The 18,880-nt window shown below is 39.8% G+C and overlaps 1 long non-coding RNA gene across 1 annotated transcript; it reads left to right on the top strand.

Moving 5' to 3' along the window:
• The first annotated feature begins 4,887 nt into the window (after window positions 1-4,887).
• LOC124266323 lies at window positions 4,888-6,011 on the top strand. The gene is made up of 3 exons (XR_006895733.1): window positions 4,888-4,958; window positions 5,480-5,542; window positions 5,865-6,011. It is a non-coding gene; the product is annotated as an uncharacterized LOC124266323 (long non-coding RNA).
• The last annotated feature ends 12,869 nt before the right edge of the window (window positions 6,012-18,880 follow it).

Below are 18,880 nucleotides of genomic sequence, written 5' to 3'. Positions count from 1 at the left end.
GCAGATATTTTACGTCAGTGAAGAGGTATTGTTCAAGGTCACATTGAATGACTTTTCCGGGGTTCTTAGGATTTTTTATGTTGAAGTTTCACTTTTTGTTATTTCAAAACATTATGTTTTAATAATTATTTAATAAATCAAATTCAAACATGATGAAATACAGGTTATTCATTGGCATCTGCAATATTATATTTAACTAAACACTTCTATTTTTGGATTAACTACAGTTCATCATCTGGATACCAACGCACAGCAAAGAGTATACTCATGGCTTCAGTATTCACTCGCTCGAGATCGTCTAAATACCTCGAATTATAGAGGGAGGGTCAAAGGTTCTACCACTTGGAAGCGGAATACCAAAATACTTTAAAATCTGTTACTCATCTCCGCGAGCCTGCTGCTGTAAGGTAAGGAGATAAACCAAAACCTGGTCGACCCTTAGTCAGTATGAAATGCCTGAATACGGTGCCGATAGTAAACGACGGCATGTTATCTGAGTATATTAGCACAATAAAACACAAGTTAAACACTCATGTCACCAGATAATCAACACAAGATGGCCATGCAATAGAGTGAGTGAGTGAGTTTGCTTTTACGCCGCTTTAAGCAATATTCCAGCAACATCACGGCGGGGGACACCAGAAATGGGCTTCACACATTGTACCCATGTGGGGAATCGAACCCGGGTCTTCAGCGGAACGAGCAGACGCTTTAACCTTTATACATACTACCCCACCGTCCCCCAGGTTACTGGAGCAGCCACCAAACAGGAAGAGGATAAAGATTTGGTAAAATCCAGAACAGGATTCTATCAAACGGACATCAGATGCACTACAGGCACTGTCTTTGATAAAACAGCCCAAAACCATCAGTTTCTTTTTTGTTTTGTTTTGTATAGTGTTAAGATCCTAAGTCCGATATTATCCTCTCGAAGGAAGGATCTTATTTGTTTGCTTGTTCTTTTTTTTTTGTTCAATTCAGCAATATTCCAGCTATATGGCGGCGGTATGTTGATAATCGAGTCTTGACCAGATAATCCAGTGACTGGCCCAATGAGCATCAATCTAAGCAATGGGGATATGATGACATGTGTCAACCAAGCCAGCAAGTCTGACCACCCGATCCCGTCAGTCGCCTCTTACGACAAGCATGGTTTGCTGAAGACCAGTTCTAACCCGAAGGAAATGCTACTTAATAATGTGTTTAGCATGTCATCAGGTTACTTTCATGCTCAAAACATGATACTTTACCAGCCTTTTTATAGTCATTTGTCCACAATTGATATATAAAGAATATCGTGTTCCCATCACATCATGACTACAATATTTCCTATACTATATGAAAGTCCAATATATATGGGTTGCTGAAATACAATTCTAACCCAGATCTTCACGCGTGACAAGGATCTTAAATGACTATAACGGGTCAGTTTCCTCCCTTGAAGTAATACTGTGGTATTTCATGGTTCGTTCTTAAGCGCCACTGACTATGATGAGTCATGCGCCTTCTTCCTCTCACATTCTTACCTTTCATTACTTGCGTTTGATTTCAACCTAAATGGCGGCAGTACTAATGAAGATAACCGAATCGATAATGAAGATCTATAGTGTTGTAAAAACGGATATTATTTTGAGTGCATCAGATCATTTGTGCAAGAAACTTGAAACTTGAAAAAAACTTGAACGTATTGGGGAAATGGGATTACGCTTTTATTTCAAGAATGTTCTCAAATGTATAATGGTATAATATATAATCATTTCATCGACACCTTCAGCTAAATCTTGTATTTTGTAGTGAGTGTGTTGGACTAAGCGCCACACTAAACAATAGTTCAAGGTCACATGCAACGTAAAACACAACTTTGCAGATTCTGATAACTTTCGGTATGAAACAAATCTTCAAAATGCAAATTCAACTTATAAAACCGCGCGAAATCGGAGTTCAAACGATTCACTAATTTTCCCCCCAGCGCTTGGGGGGAAAAAGTGGTTTCAACAGCTATGCTGCGCTGCGCTCCTAACGCATGCGCACTGAATAGGTTCGCGGAGCTTGAAACAGGATGCATGCCCGGATTATAAGGTCGTGAGCAGGAGTAGTCTAATCCTGGTTGTGTACTCAAATAAATAGTAAATAATCTACTCGTTACATAAAAGAACCTTGTAAGGATCTAGATCTACTCAGTGAGGCGTTCGACATTTTAAGACGGAAAACCTTGAACGCTGGCGGTGAATAGTCGGTGAAGGCTTTGATGTGAGCTATGTTTTGTTGATATTTCGCAGGCGCGAGCTTTGTATATGTTATGACAGTATATTACCGATTTAACTGTTTATATAATTTCATTTGTCTATTTCACCACACGTTCTTCTTACCGAATCACTTTCTCAGTTCGATACTTAAAAGCAATGTCATTATTTAGCGTTGACAGAATTTCTAACTGTGATATACATATGTCGTTGTCACAGACAAAACTCAATGTCTGTTTTATTGACACCTATGTGTCTGCCTGCCTGTCTGCTAATGACAATATTTAATACACAACTTCGATCACTGACCACATGCAATTTGAACTTAACACCAATCAGGCTATACACCATAAACAAAATGCATTGATTTATGGCCCGAGTTCGGTCTCTGTCACATTATGTAATTACACAGACAGGCAGGTGTGATACTTGTACACATGACATGTTATGATGTCTGTTGATTGTTAAGTGTTATACACAAAAATGAGCATGTATTTACAAAACCCAACATCTCCATATACACACACACAATGAGCCGCGAGGGCATCGGCAAATGAACCAGCCGTTACTAGCCGTTACACTTAAGTGCGGACCCACCCGCTCTGACTGGGTTAGGTTTCGTGGGAAGTAAACCCAAGTACAAATTAGTGCACTTTTGATTTGCGATTGTACGCTTATAATATTGTTTATATGTTTTTTCATAATCAACAATGTATATTATATGTCATGAATAAGTGATAATTGTGTTCTAATTATGTTTGATTTTTTGGTTGCATGTGACCTTTAAGCCATCATACTATTTCTTTGATCAATCTGGTGTCATTTGGGATTAGATCTTCGATAGGTAACTGGGATAAGAGATAATGTGGGTTGTGGCGATTTCGGTAAGAGTAGATGAGCTGTATTGTCAGTTTGGAGAGAGAAGATCCCGGTAATATCAGTTGGGATAAGATGAGATGAGCTGTATTGTCAGTTTGGAGAGAGAAGATACGGGTAATGTCAGTTGGGATAAGAGAAGATCCTGGTAGTGTCAGTTTGGAAGATCCTGGAAGTGACAGTTGGGATAAGATAAAGTTCAGGTAGGTGCCAGCTAGGACATGAACAGATGCAAGTAGTTAAAATAGGAATATCCGCTGGCAATGTAAGTTGGAACCAGAAGTTGAAGATCGGTGGTATGAGAGCAAATGAAGATAGTGGCAGTAAGGAAAAAATGAAACCCTCGTAATGTCTTCTGGATTGCGAAAAGAAACAAGATAGTATCAGTAAGGAGAAGAGGACATGGTGGTAGTGTTATTTGGGATGAGAGGAGATACAGCCTGTTGGAAGAAAGAAATTCATGGTAGTGTCAATGTGCAGGTTGGTGTCACTTGGTATAAGATAAGATTCAGGCAGGTGTCAGTTACGTAAAGATTCAGGTATTTGTCAGGAATCCAGGACAAAATCGACCCCAAAATTGCAACCTAGGACAAAATCCACCCGGACAAAATCCACCCCTAGTAAAATTCACCCTAAGAAAAAAAACCAAACTAATGACATGTTTAGTCACAGAAATGAATTGTATTCATATCAGTCATTCATAATTGTTAACAAAAACAACCAAAATACATATGTAAGCACATTTTGTAAGCACATTTTTGGATATATAAATATGACACATTTTCACATTTCACATTTATGTCTCATTCATGCATCAATACATATATAAATATGATAACAGCATATATTTTCAGACATATCTAAGACTAAACATCTTGCCACATTTCAAAAACGCAAACAACGGCCGACGCCGTGGAGAAAGCCTCGAGTGTCTTGTCCTTCGTTGCGTAGGTCTTGCACAGACCTTCAAGGCGTTCTTGGAGACGCTTGGTGGTTGTTCTGGTTCTTTTCTTTGGGGGCTGACCTCTTTCGGACCTGTAGATGGCTGTACATGCAAGACCGTTGTCTTTTCTCAGACAGTCGATGAGTCTCAACACAGTAGGGTGGGAATGTCCTATCAGTTTCTTGAACGCGTGGCTCCAACCTTCGCACACATTGTTTGTTCGAGAACCACAGTAGTATAGTGTGGTCTGTTTCCCGGAAAAGCGCCCTATGTTAAACCAATAGCCAGCTCCGCAGCCCCAAACTGCTAACCCTGCTCGTAATCTCTAAGGGTATACACGAACCAGATAAACATACACCCAAAAGGTAAACATATATCACACGTGTTCGATAAGAATCACTGTACCTGAAGACTAGTCACCTCATCTAGAACAAATGACCCAGAAACCTAATACCACAGTAACACTAATGTACTTAAACCACGAAGTTTGGGGTCACGGAAAAATGCTAATAACACATTCAATAACAACGGACTCGAAATCGCAAACTACCAAGACGTCCATTCTCTTTCAGGAGAGCGCTAATATATTATTGATTGACAATAACTTGTCTTATGTAAATATCTCATATTCATTGTGCACTATATAAGTCGAGAATTATAAACACATCATACAATTAACCGTATTCATCATCTCGAACGACGCTACTGTGAAAATTAACAAAATTCTAAATCACATGTTCGATGTGAAGAAGAAGACGCGGTTACTCACAAAAGATCAAAAGACTATGCGAGTGGGTAGAATAGTGAATGCACTGTTCATGCGAGTGAACAGCAGGTACCCGAAGGTCATCCTCCGACGCATTGATGATCACCCACCCAACAAAGTCGCTGGAAAGGTAGTTATTCTATTTATTGTTGATAATTGTAATTATTCATAATTTATTATATTACGAGTAGTTAGGATATAATGAAGATCGTATACCGCGTGTTACAATTCACCAATCTATATCATATCAATACATCAGCGTATGGTCTTTCTCCTGAACCCCAACTTACTGCAACCCATATTCGATGCACTTATCCAAGATCACTAAGCATCGTCGCATCCACAAATGTACTAAGTGTTTACGGGTTTGTCTAATACACCATGGTTATGTAGTATCAAAAGAAGTGTACTGCACTCCAAGGATTGTAACAACAGAGTTCACTACAAGATTATTACTCTCAGTCACACTGAACTCGATCCCAAACACCAACATTGCTAGATAACTACCCACGATGGTTTAGTCAACTCACACATCGCTCTCCACTAACATCCAGTAAAATACCTTACATATCATTCGATGGCGAGAATTTATATAGAGTATGTATCATTTACTAACCATAAAATAATTAACAAATTCAATATTTTCAGCAGATCCAAGCTCAGAGGAAAATGAGAAAAACGACATGCGCATTTTTTACAAGACATACTACTCAGGTGGGATTATGTGTGAACTATTCTCACTGATAGATACATCTACTCTCTTTTATATATGAACTCCTCAACTAGTCTCGCTTTGATAAAGTGTTGTCAATACTTAGCTACTATTCAACGAGTAAGATTCCATTAGGGTTTATTTAACCAGTAATTACTAAATGAAACATCAAATGTACAAGAAGATTATGTTGGTGAGAGGGTGGTAGTAATCCTATACTCGAATACCATGAAGCGGGTTGCGTCTTACAATGTAAAGAACAATAATACTGTGTTAATCGCGTCTAATGCGCTGTATTACTTTGTTTGTTTTTCATCCTTACAGGTTTCCAGTGGGTAAACAATCCAACTCAGAGTTAGCAGCACGGTAAATAATACCCACACGAAGCATGCCGATCGAGGAAATACATCCAGATTAACGAGAGACAACGCTCGGTGTGAATGATTGAATTGTAACGTCATATGCGATGATTTGAAGCACCACTATTTTAAATATACCACTGTAACATCAGAAATGAGTAAAGGTCTTTTATTATTCCAATGATTGTAATATGTATGAAGGTTAAATATATGGATATTTTTCAATCTGACATAGGTGAGTGTGAGTAGTTAGTTTACGTCGCGCTCAGCAATGTTTCAGCTACACTACCCGGGCGATCCGGTTGCAAATCGAACCCAACCACTAGATCTGGTTTAGTCGTCTTTTACAACAAGTATGGGTTCCTAACAACAATAATATACAAAACTACAAACTAGTGTGAGTAGTGTAGTTTACGTCGCGCGCTCAGCAATGTTTCAGCTACAACACTACACTACCCCAGCGATCTGGCTGCAAATCGAACCCAACCACTAGATCTGGTTTAGTCGTCTTTTACAAGTATGGGCTCCTAACAACAATAATATACAAAACTACAAACTAGTGTGAGTAGTGTAGTTTACGTCGCGCGCTCAGCAATGTTTCAGCTACAACACTACACTACCCCAGCGATCTGGCTGCAAATCGAACCCAACCACTAGATCTGGTTTAGTCGTCTTTTACAAGTATGGGTTCCTAAGAACAATAATATACAAAACTACAAACTAGTGTGAGTAGTGTAGTTTACGTCGCGCGCTCAGCAATGTTTCAGCTACAACACTACACTACCCCAGCGATCTGGCTGCAAATCGAACCCAACCACTAGATCTGGTTTAGTCGTCTTTTACAAGTATGGGCTCCTAAGAACAATAATATACAAAACTACAAACTAGTGTGAGTAGTGTAGTTTACGTCGCGCGCTCAGCAATGTTTCAGCTACAACACTACACTACCCCAGCGATCCGGTTGCAAATCGAACCCAACCACTAGATCTGGTTTAGTCGTCTTTTACAACAAGTATGGGTTCCTAACAACAATAATATACAAAACTACAAACTAGTGTGAGTAGTGTAGTTTACGTCGCGCGCTCAGCAATGTTTCAGCTACAACACTACACTACCCCACTAGCGATCCGGTTGCAAATCGAACCCAACCACTAGATCTGGTTTAGTCGTCTTTACAACAAGTATGGGTTCCTAACAACAATAATATACAAAACTACAAACTAGTGTGAGTAGTGTAGTTTACGTCGTGCTCAGCAATGTTTCAGCTACAACACTACACTACCCCAGCGATCTGGCTGCAAATCGAACCCAACCACTAAATCTGGTTTAGTCGTCTTTTACAACAAGTATGGGTTCCTAACAACAATAATATACAAAACTACAAACTAGTGTGAGTAGTGTAGTTTACGTCGCGCGCTCAGCAATGTTTCAGCTACAACACTACACTACCCCAGCGATCTGGCTGCAAATCGAACCCAACCACTAGATCTGGTTTAGTCGTCTTTTACAAGTATGGGTTCCTAAGAACAATAATATACAAAACTACAAACTAGTGTGAGTAGTGTAGTTTACGTCGCGCGCTCAGCAATGTTTCAGCTACAACACTACACTACCCGGGCGATCTGGCTGCAAATCGAACCCAACCACTAGATCTGGTTTAGTCGTCTTTTACAACAAGTATGGGTTCCTAACAACAATAATATACAAAACTACAAACTAGTGTGAGTAGTGTAGTTTACGTCGTGCTCAGCAATGTTTCAGCTACAACACTACACTACCCCAGCGATCTGGCTGCAAATCGAACCCAACCACTAGATCTGGTTTAGTCGTCTTTTACAACAAGTATGGGTTCCTAACAACAATAATATACAAAACTACAAACTAGTGTGAGTAGTGTAGTTTACGTCGCGCGCTCAGCAATGTTTCAGCTACAACACTACACTACCCCAGCGATCTGGCTGCAAATCGAACCCAACCACTAGATCTGGTTTAGTCGCCTTTTACAACAAGTACGGGTTCCTAACAACAATAATATACAAAACTACAAACTGAAATAAACATGAATGAGTAGCTCGGTGACACCTAAAACAAACGAATCTGGACTAGACAATCTAGTCACCAGCACTGTCAATTTGGATGACGTTAGATGATTACATGATCAGGTGTAGCACAAAAAAAAAGTCAAAAATATGTAAGACGTTCAGGGCGCCTCCTGTTTCTAACGGGACGCAGGCGAGGTTGAGGATCGGCATCTGGTTGAATCCTGTTAACTTGTTGTCGTCCTCTTCTTCCTCGCAGTTGTTGTCTCATGTCTCGTTGTTGAGCTCGCTGCACCACGCGAGGTTGATTGCCTGGGGGAGGTTGTTGCTGGGGGAATCGGTCATTGTTGAGGTCGAGGACTGCTAGGAGGATCCTAAATATGATCTGTCTCAGGTTAATGAGACACAGTCCTAACAGGCACAGGATCCCATCTCTCAATAGATCTATTAGGAAAGAACAAAACAGAATATATTACTGGGAGAACATTTCTATTTCCTCCGCCTCGTTAATCATGATCTCATCGAATACGTTACGCGGAGGAGAGCTTGTATCCGTGAAGAGATTGAATCCTCGTCCTCTATTTTCCAGTTCCATAGATCGTCGACGACGTCGTTTGATGTGAATAAGAATACCCAGAACAATTCCTCCCATAACCACTATCATTGTAACGGACACCGTTGACGCAATTGTGATAATCTCCCCTGCTCGAAATATATAATGAATGATAAGTTCGTTATAATATGCATATATTTATTAATTATCAATGTCCTCATAGTCTCTGTCAATTTCGGAACTATTTCCATTCGAATTCACTCCCGATCTTAAAAGCTGACCCATTTCAAAACTATTGGAAAGAGTAATTCGCATATGGAGGTACCGTAACTTTCTACGCAAACCACGGACCATAAAATATAAAATACCGCTTATAAACAATAAGGAAAAGCAAATAACTAAACTTATTCCGAAATTATAAATATTAATCACACCTCTCTTATTAATGTCTATACCTCCTGTTAGAGTCATAGTTGAGTTGTCTTTAACAGTAGTACTTCCAACATTGGTAGTTGTGTGAACATCAACTGCAGCGGTGTTAGTAATAGTCTAAGCAGCAGGGATGTTGTTACTGGAACTAACAACACTAACAACCGTAGCATCAGCATGCGTAGTAGTAGTAGTAGTAGTAGTAGTAGTATCGGTGGTGGTATCGGCGGTCAAAAGCAGGGTGGTTATTGCATTCTTTTTAGTGGTATCTGAAAATAAAAATAGGAACTACGACTGCGCATAAACTGTTAGTGTTATCAGATGACAATAAATGATACAATAAAGAACCTACCACTGTAACTCGGTACACTCGATGAGGTAGTCTTGTCCTTCGGGCGCTCATCTGAAACCATTATGGTGAAGAAAATCTGATGCTGTAGAGAGAGAGAGAGAGAGAGAGAGAGAGAGAGAGAGAGAGAGAGAGAGAGAGAGAGAGAGAGAGAGAGAGAGAGAGAGAGAGAGAGAGAGACATAGAAAAAATAAATACAAAATCAGGCATGTCAGTCGATTTCTTTATTCATCATAAACATATCATATCTATGTTTCAATTAAACATTGACGCAAAGCACACACAGAGAGAGAGAGAGAGAGAGAGAGAGAGAGAGAGAGAGAGAGAGAGAGAGAGAGAGGTGTCATCACAGGCCCTGTGGATTTGGATGGAACTGAGTAGTAGTTTGTTCAAATAAATATAATGGAGGGGTTAATGGAGGTTAATGTTTACTTACCTTCAATGGACACAGAACTCCGTCTCGGTACACTCGCACAAAACTTGGTCGATAAACATTTGTAGTGAGCGAGAGCATTCCTATTAAACATTCCATAAACAATATCAAGTTGCAGGAACATTATCTCTTATCTAAGAAGGTGATACTTACAAAGTGCTTTATCGAGTGTTGTCATCGTTGTTATAGTGGATGCATCAGTCGTCTGCAATACAACATAACCATCGAATCATTTACTAAAATGAATAGATCAATTAACTACGTATAAACAACGATTAATGGACTAATTTAATAGAAATCAGCACAAACATGGTATGACATCAAACAACAAGCAGAAATAAAAACAATAACAACAATGTCATCCTATATACTACCAAATGCTAGATATCATCTCTTAATCAACAACGAAGGTAATTATGTAATCACTAACAATCACATGCGGCGCAATGACCACATCTGGGATTAACAATACTTCCTTTAATACACCAAGTACTCTCTACCTCCGACGAAGGTTAATAATTAATACTCCATATTAAATGAGTTTACTTATTCATACATCATCTCCCGATCAACATGATCACTTTTTTCCAGATATTTTAAGACTCGAACACGCGCGCACAACAGATCTACATCCTCCTCTGTTGTAGAAAATAGTTTACTTGCAGAGAATAACTACTACTACTACTACTACTACTACTACTACTACTACTACTACTACCACTACTGGTGAAACATATAAACCCTTAACCACGCAAAGGACCAAGCTAACCCTATCTATTTCATTTCCATCAAATCATCTGTAAAACATATTAACATAAATAATCACGAGAGAGAGAGAGAGAGAGAGAGAGAGAGAGAGAGAGAGAGAGAGAGAGAGAGAGAGAGAGAGAGAGAGAGAGAGAGAGAGAGAGAGAGAGAGAGAGAGAGAGAGAGAGAGAGAGAGAGAGAGAGAGAGAGAGAGGTGTCATCACAGGCCCTGTGGATTTGGATGGAACTGAGTAGTAGTTTGTTCAAATAAATATAATGGAGGGGTTAATGGAGGTTAATGTTTACTTACCTTCAATGGACACAGAACTCCGTCTCGGTACACTCGCACAAAACGTGGTCGTGTGATCTTCTCACAGTCCACCCGGCTGTTGCTGAGGTCCATCACTCTCAGATTAGGAAACGATTTTCTATCAATGATGAATGGCTCATCCCAGTCATGTCCCGTGACTCGCACGATCTCGGGGTGCGCGACAATGTCGATGACATCCCGACTACCATCACTCTCAGATTAGGAAACGATTTTCTATCAATGATGAATGGCTCATCCCAGTCATGTCCCGTGACTCGCACGATCTCGGGGTGCGCGACAATGTCGATGACATCCCGACTACCCCTTCCAAAACAAACCAGCTCCCCGTCATCCGAATAACACCTTGGTATTCCTATATTTGTTGAACTAACCAAAGTTAGCAACGCTAACACTCCCAACATCTGTAGCATCATTGTAAGTATCGGTCAAATGCTGTGGTCCACCTTTGACCAATGTCGCCCAGCTCTAATCAGCGTTATTATCACGCGCGCTGTTGCTGCTACCCTGCCACACCCCTTCCCTATACTGTTATATCAAATCAGTTGTCTTTCGTATAATATTTAAATAAAGTTGTACAAAATAATAATATGAACGCATTAAAACAATAAAATCAGGTAATATCACAACGAGAAAATCGGTATGAATGCGAAATATAAAGAACTACTTTTTATCGCACTAGTTCGAGCGGACGTATTCACAGTTAAGACAATACTCTCATTACCCATTTAAAAATATAAAGAACTATCACAGAAATATCCATCACTCATCCTCGAACATATCATAAGTTGTATCTTTCTATCATGTCGAAGGATGCGAATAAGGAATTTGCAGATATAAACTTTGATTAAATGTATAAATAATACTCTCAGTGACCTCAATATTAATGGTAATAATAAGAAGGTTGTTTAATATGATAAAACGTAGGTGTATTAATCTAACGAACTATTACTTCTATATTGGAACAGTCACTGAACCTATTCTGTGTGAGGGAATGAATTGATAATAAAATATAATGAGTTGTCTCCCTTACACCATCATCGGATTGTATTGCTCTTCGTCTAATGTTTCGCGCGGCGCGTGACAGATTCCAGAGGCTGGCATGTGTCAATGATAGCAATCTCATCAAATTAGAAACAGTTGTATTCCTCGTAGTGTGGGATCCCTAAAATTGGGGGTCAATGTTCGCCTCTGCTTGACCATGTAACAAACAGGAACTCTTTATTTTTATTTTATTTCCGTGGGTGTCTGAATGTTAATACACAAGTTATATACTAGTCATCACATGAGGCTAAGAGTGGACACATCCCTCTGATTTATACCCGTGGTGAAGGAGGGGAGGCTGACCAGGCCGCAAATATTCACGGCTTTTAACAAGCTCGTGCTCGCGTGGGGGGTATCATCTGTTTAATGAGCGACTGAGTGGGTCATCAGACTCCGACCAAGTGATATACGAATCTAAATGGATAACGCGAGGAATAAGAAAAAATACAAATTTTGATTACATTTTATTTTCACTCTGGTATTTAGTACCACACTCTCTCAAAGAATGCTGCCGCCAGAGTTGTCACTAAAACATCCAAATGGACTCACATAACCCCAATCCTCCAGAGTCTGCATTGGCTGCCGGTTGAAGCAAGAATTCATTTCAAGATCTGCACTCTTGTTTTCCGCTGCAAACACGGCCTAGCTCCTCCATACCTCTCTGAGATGTTGTCAACATATATGCCTGCCCGTTCTCTCCGATCTCAGAATCAACATCTTCTCTCAGTTCCCCAAGTTCGTCTCAAACACTTTGGCCATAGGTCATTCATATTTGCAGCACCAACCCTATGGAACAGTCTTCCTACTCCCATAAAAAATGCTTCATCCCTAGAAGCATTCAAATCGGGACTCAAAACCTTCCTCTTCAAAAAAGTCTACAACATATAACTGCGAAATATTCTCACGGTTATTTTTGGCTAATTGTCATATCTTCCTCTTGAACTCTAGTGACTCTTTTTATATGTAGCGCTTTGAGCATGCTCTGGATGGACTATGGCGCATAAGAAATATCCATTTATTATTATTATTATTAAGAGCACACACACACACATACACACACACACACAGTCACCTCCCTATGCTCTAATATCAAATCAGTTGTCTTTCGTATTACATATTTAATTAAAGTTGTACGAATAATAATACGAACGTATTAGTAGCCTAGATATAAATTAGAATAAATATCACAAAAGGAGAGTTTTTGTTTTTGGTTTTTTTAAACCACACTCACATCGATCCTATAATGAGCTGGGGTGTGTATGTTCGAGTAGCTAACAACAAGTTAGAAAAACGGTATCTCCCTTACACACCATTGTGGAAAAGACGATTGATATGTTTATTCGCAATGCATGATCGACTCCAGGTGCTGCCTCCGAGTCGAGAGAGACTAACGTGTAATACACAAGTTTTACACTAGCGCGCGTTAACAACCCTCTTGAACCCGGTGCGTTACATAAGGACTGTAAAATTATGTACACGAAGGAGGGGAATAAACTATTGATAGACTTTCTTTTAAAATCACCTCTACTAATCAGGGATGTTGTTACTGGAACTAACAATACTAACAACCATAGTAGTAGTAGCAAGCGTAGTAGTAGTAGTAGTAGTAGTAGTAGTAGTAGTAGTAGTAGTAGTAGTAGTAGTAGTAGTAGTAGTAGTAGTAGCGGTGGTGGTGGCGGTGGTCAAAAGTTGGGTGGTTATTGCATTCTTTTTAGTGCTATCTGAAAATAAAATAGGAACTACTGCTAACACTATTACTAACACCGGTGCAGTTGATGTTCACATAATGGTATCTGAAAATAAAATAAGAACTACTGCTAACACTATTACTAACACCAATGAATTACGCTACCTCCATATGCGAATAACTCTTCCCAAAAGTTTTGAAATGTGTTAGGTTTTAAGATCGGGGGTGAATTCGAATGGAAATAGTTCCGAAATTGACAGAGACTGTGAGGGCATTGATAATTGATAAACATATGCATATTATAACGAACTTATCATTCATTATATATTTCCAGCGAGGGAGATTATCACAATTGCGTCAACGCTGTCCGTTACAATGATAGTGGTTATGGGAGGAATGATCCCACGATGCGATGCAACGCCCCTCCTCATTTTAAACAGACGAATACTAATGCATCAAATGAAGATGAGTTGTGAATGGAAATAAAACCTAACTAAGGAGAAATTCTAATGTAAGCGTATAAAACACCACTCTCATCTTCTTAACTACCCGGTATGCATGCCTTGGGGAGGTATCTACTACAATCCGTGAATAGTTTCAATTCTATCGTATCTACAACAGGAGACTTGTGCATCGTTTACGAGTTAACGTTAAGGAGTAATTATCCAAAACATATCCATAGACATCGGGAAAGGTGATTGGAATGTCCATTAAGTGAAGTAGAGTTGAGATATTTTACCAATCGTGTATGTATATACCTCAATCATGAATATTTCCAATTCTATCGTAACTACACCGGGAGTCTTATAAATCATCCCAATTTGACATCAATGGTTAATTAACTAAAACATTCTCTTAGTTCAAGAGGAAAGCTAACCAAACACCGTTAAGTAAATGCGAGATAACATTTTTTCAGAATAGTATATATATGCGCCCATATTTCCACCCAAAGAGACGAATTCGACGCTGATCCTTGTGATACGCTGTCGACAGCCTCACAGCTGTGGAAGACATGATGAGTGAAGAGGCTCAGTTACCCGTGATGATGACGGTCAAGAAGGGAAAGTTCACGCCAGTCATTAACAAAGGTGCGGAGTCTGTGCTACCCACAACACCGGTTAAGAAAGGAAAATCCTCTCCAATCGTTAACAAGGATCGTAAACGAGGCAAACAACAGACTAACAGTAAACTAGCCAAGCGAGTAAAATGGGACCCCAACGACGAGGTCGAGGACAACGAAACGGTTATATTGACTGATTCGGAATCATCATCACGCTTCAGACCAAGATGTGGAGATAGTCTGTGATGAGGAATGCGATGATGACGATGACGACGAAGATACCGACTCCGACAGAACAGAGGAGGATGATTATGCGACTTGTAAAATAAAGAACACAGTCTCCAATTCGATAACAGTGAAATTCGATGAGGCATCTAAATTCATTTTCATAACAAAGAGAACCTCCGACGGAAAAACCAGGAGACTACGCTTCCCGGGCATTATCGTCAAAAAGGTAAGAATACAGAAATACAGATTCTGATACCTTTCAGTATTGACATAGCGAAATAAATCATCCAGAATGTTAATTCAACTCATAAGTAGCAAAAACGTGATTTAAAAAAAAAAATTGCCTCAAACGCGAAATTGGAGTTCAAACGTTTTTTCTAATTTCCCCTCGCGCTGGGGGAAAAAACAAACTGGTTTCAACAGCTCTGCCGCACCCATAGCGCATGGGTAAAAATATTCGTACACAAGAAGTACATCATAGACTCGTTACATAAATAAAAACCACATTGATTGTGATAAGCAAACAAAACAGCACAAATTTAAGACGAGGTATGAGGTGAAGAAAACCTTGCCCATCCTTCTCTCCAAAAGACCTTGTTATCGGGCAGCCTTCGTGAAGCTCTCCAACTTTTGGTATCTTGATGTTCGTTCCTTTGGTGGGAAAAACGGGACGCGCTACGAATTAGAAGGAACGGGATATGTTTCCCGGTCCAAGACTACTTTAAGACAATATCTCACCTACAACTAATCAAGAATGGAAAGAAAAAATAGACAGAAGTCGTCGAGGAAACAATATCAATGCAGTATATGCAAACAATTGGTGGAGGGCTATTATGCTTTTAGTCGGCATTTTGCGCTATGCTCTTGCGCGGAAAGACGTTACTTTCAATGTATAAAATGTAACTCGAAATTTGGTACCAGGAGAAAGTTTATTTATCACATAACCCAATGTATAAAATATAATCAACATAATCAGGACAATCATCAACGAACGATGCTTCATCGCGGACGACGAGGAGGGACGACTACTGATACGGATGTTTCCAGCAGTAAACATCGTCGAAGTATTTATTTATGCGACCTTCGTGGGAAAACATTTTACGGAGTATATAAGGCATTCTATCGTCATAGAACAACGTGTTGTAACACCACCACCAGTGGTATTCATAGAACAACGTGTTATAACACCACCACCGGAGGTATTGTTGAAACAGATGATGAAGTCGGAACTATTCATTTATGCGATCTGTGTTGGATGATGATGTATAATGAAGACAGCGAAGCGTTTCGTCGTCACAGAACATTATGTAGTAACATTACTGATGTTGACGTTGTATCCTACAACTGTCCTGTGTGTTTTAGGGCGTTTCTTACACGGACTAAGTTTAATAAGCACATTAAATCGTGCGGAAAACAAACCTCTGAAATACATTTATGCGATAGATGTGGTAACACATTCGGAAGTCGTCGCACGATTGCTCAACACCTAAGGCAGTGTAAAGAGAATAGTGGTGGGAATAGTGAGCGCAAAGAACCTTGTTTTAGATGTCGTACGTGTCAGAAACCCTTTCCCAACCGTAAATTATTATGGCGACACCAATGACGACAACATCATGGTGGTGGAAACGCATTTTCATCACAAATGTATCATACTGGGTGTACAGGACTAGTTATGTCTTAGGTCATTATCCGAGAGTTGAATTACCGCTATGGTTGAAATCTAAACGAAGCGTTCTGTTCACCAAGAGCAATCAGATCGATTCATTGTGCGCCTTCAGATGTTTGAGCCATCATCTGACGCATCACGTCATAATCAGACAATCTCGCCTGAAAAAAGTCTCAGTCTTGAATTTGTTTAGAACATGGGTGCGAGTAAAAAAGAAAAAAATATCTCTGCATACTTTTACGGGGTTGAAAGTTCCTGATGATGTTCCTTTATTCGAAAAAACGTTTAATGTTCGGGTGAACATATTTCGTCTCTGTAACGAGGGAAACTCGTGTGAATCTGTGTATCTTTCATAAAGGAAAACCGCGAAGGAGAGTTCCACTCTTAACATGAATTGTTATGAGAATCACCTGTCTTACATCACTAATCTTCAAGCTTATACTAAACGGTATAAGTGTCGTTTATGTGATGTGTGTTTTACAACACAAAGCAAGTGTAGGCGTCACGAAAAGTCTAACTGTTGTCAGAGGAGTAAACTTAAGTATCCGGGAGGTTATTTTACTCCCCGGAAAAACATTTTTGAAGAGCTCCAAGAACAATGCAATATTCATGTACCTGAAAAGGATAGATTATACGAATATCACGCCATGTTTGATGGTGAAGCTTTATTACTACAACAAAACCAGCAGGACGGAGGTGAAGATGAACCAAAATCTACAACATGGATGGCACGTCATCACCCTATATCCATCTCGGTTTGTTCCAACGTTCCAGGTTATGAGAATCCCAAATGCATTGTCACATCCGACAAGGAATCCTTACTAGACGAAGCCGTTAACTACCTGTCAGAGATCAGCGATGAGGCACGGAGACTAACGGAGATTAGACTCGAACCTTCTCTACGACAGCTCCAAGAACAGATGGATAAATTACACCATCGTAGAGAAATGAATACAACAGGAACCAAGGCGATGGGAGATTACGATGAGGAAAGGGGAAAAGATCAAGTAGAAAACATCGATGAAGAAGATGATGAGGAAGAAGCAGACATTTCCGAGGCTATGCGCAATCGACTGTCAAAACCTAACGTGTACAATGAGATGATCCGACAACTGGATCAAACGTCTGAGATACACGTTGACTACAACGAGTGGGAGGATATTACGGAGGATGACGTGCAATGCGACGCATCATCTTGGACGGAGATTGACGAATGGTTATACCAAGGGATGGTTTCCTTAACAAGAAAACTGCATCAATACTCTTCTCAACTCCCCGTTTTGGGTTTTAACAGTTCGAAATATGACCTAAACTTATGGAAAAGTAAATTAGCTAGGACGCTTAACCTCGTTGAAGGGAAAAATGGGAATTTCGTCATCAAACGTAACAATCAGTACGTTTGCATCTTTACCGATAAATTTAGAATACTGGATATCTCTCAGTATCTACCTGTTGGAACGAGTTATGATCGATTTCTGAAAACTTTCAAAATTTCACAATCCAAGGGATTCTTCTGTTACGAATATCTTGATAGGGAAACAAAGTTGGGTGAAACCAAACTTCCTCAGGTTGAAGCATTTTGGACCTCAATAAAAAATGCGAACACCCTCGAGGATCCGAATAGAGCGAAATATGATGATTTCATTAAAGACCATGTCAATGACTCGGAGGAAGAGGTGTTGAAATCGTTAAATCTGAAGAGTATTCCACCAACAATCGAGGATAATTATGCATATTTGCAAGACATATGGGCTACCAACGATATGAAGACGCTCAGAGACTTTCTTATCTGGTGCAACAACCTAGACGTCCAACCCGGGGTCGAGGCTATTCATCGATTGAAACAGTTTTATTGGACGGAAACTGGTATTGATATATTCAAAGATGCTGTGTCTGTGCCCAGAATAGCTAGAAAACTGATTTTTCAAACAGCCTTACGCCGAGGTGTGAACTTTTCCCTATTCGGAGAAAGCGACAGTGATCTTTGTGAAACGGTGAAACGGGGCATATGCGGAGGTCCATCCATAATATTTTCTCGTTATCACTGTGAAGGGCAAACTTGTATACGTGGTGAACGGGGTAGGATTTGTCAAAGATGTATAGGATTAGATTGCAATGGATTGTACACTCTCTCAAAAAAGAAACGCAACCCCTGTTTTTTTTGGTAATGTTTATATCAATTTTAACTGGTTATTACATTTGTATTTTTAAAGATATTGCCATGAAATTTGACATGGTGAACCTTAGGTCAGCACGGTATAAGGTAACAGTTAATGCAGGTCAGTATCGAACTCTCAATTTACGCTAGGGGGCGTTGTCTTCAGTATCTCGTTGTAGAGCCACGAGCTCTAATCACAGCAGTGCACCTCCTGGGAACAGAACGAATCAGACGGCGGATGTTTTCCTGGGGATTGCTCT

The sequence above is a fragment of the Haliotis rubra genome, unplaced genomic scaffold, assembly GCF_003918875.1.
Source record: "Haliotis rubra isolate DU_JTF1 unplaced genomic scaffold, ASM391887v1 Scf1249, whole genome shotgun sequence".
NCBI classification, from domain to species: domain Eukaryota; kingdom Metazoa; phylum Mollusca; class Gastropoda; order Lepetellida; family Haliotidae; genus Haliotis; species Haliotis rubra.
This window is presented reverse-complemented; position numbering and strand designations above follow the sequence as displayed.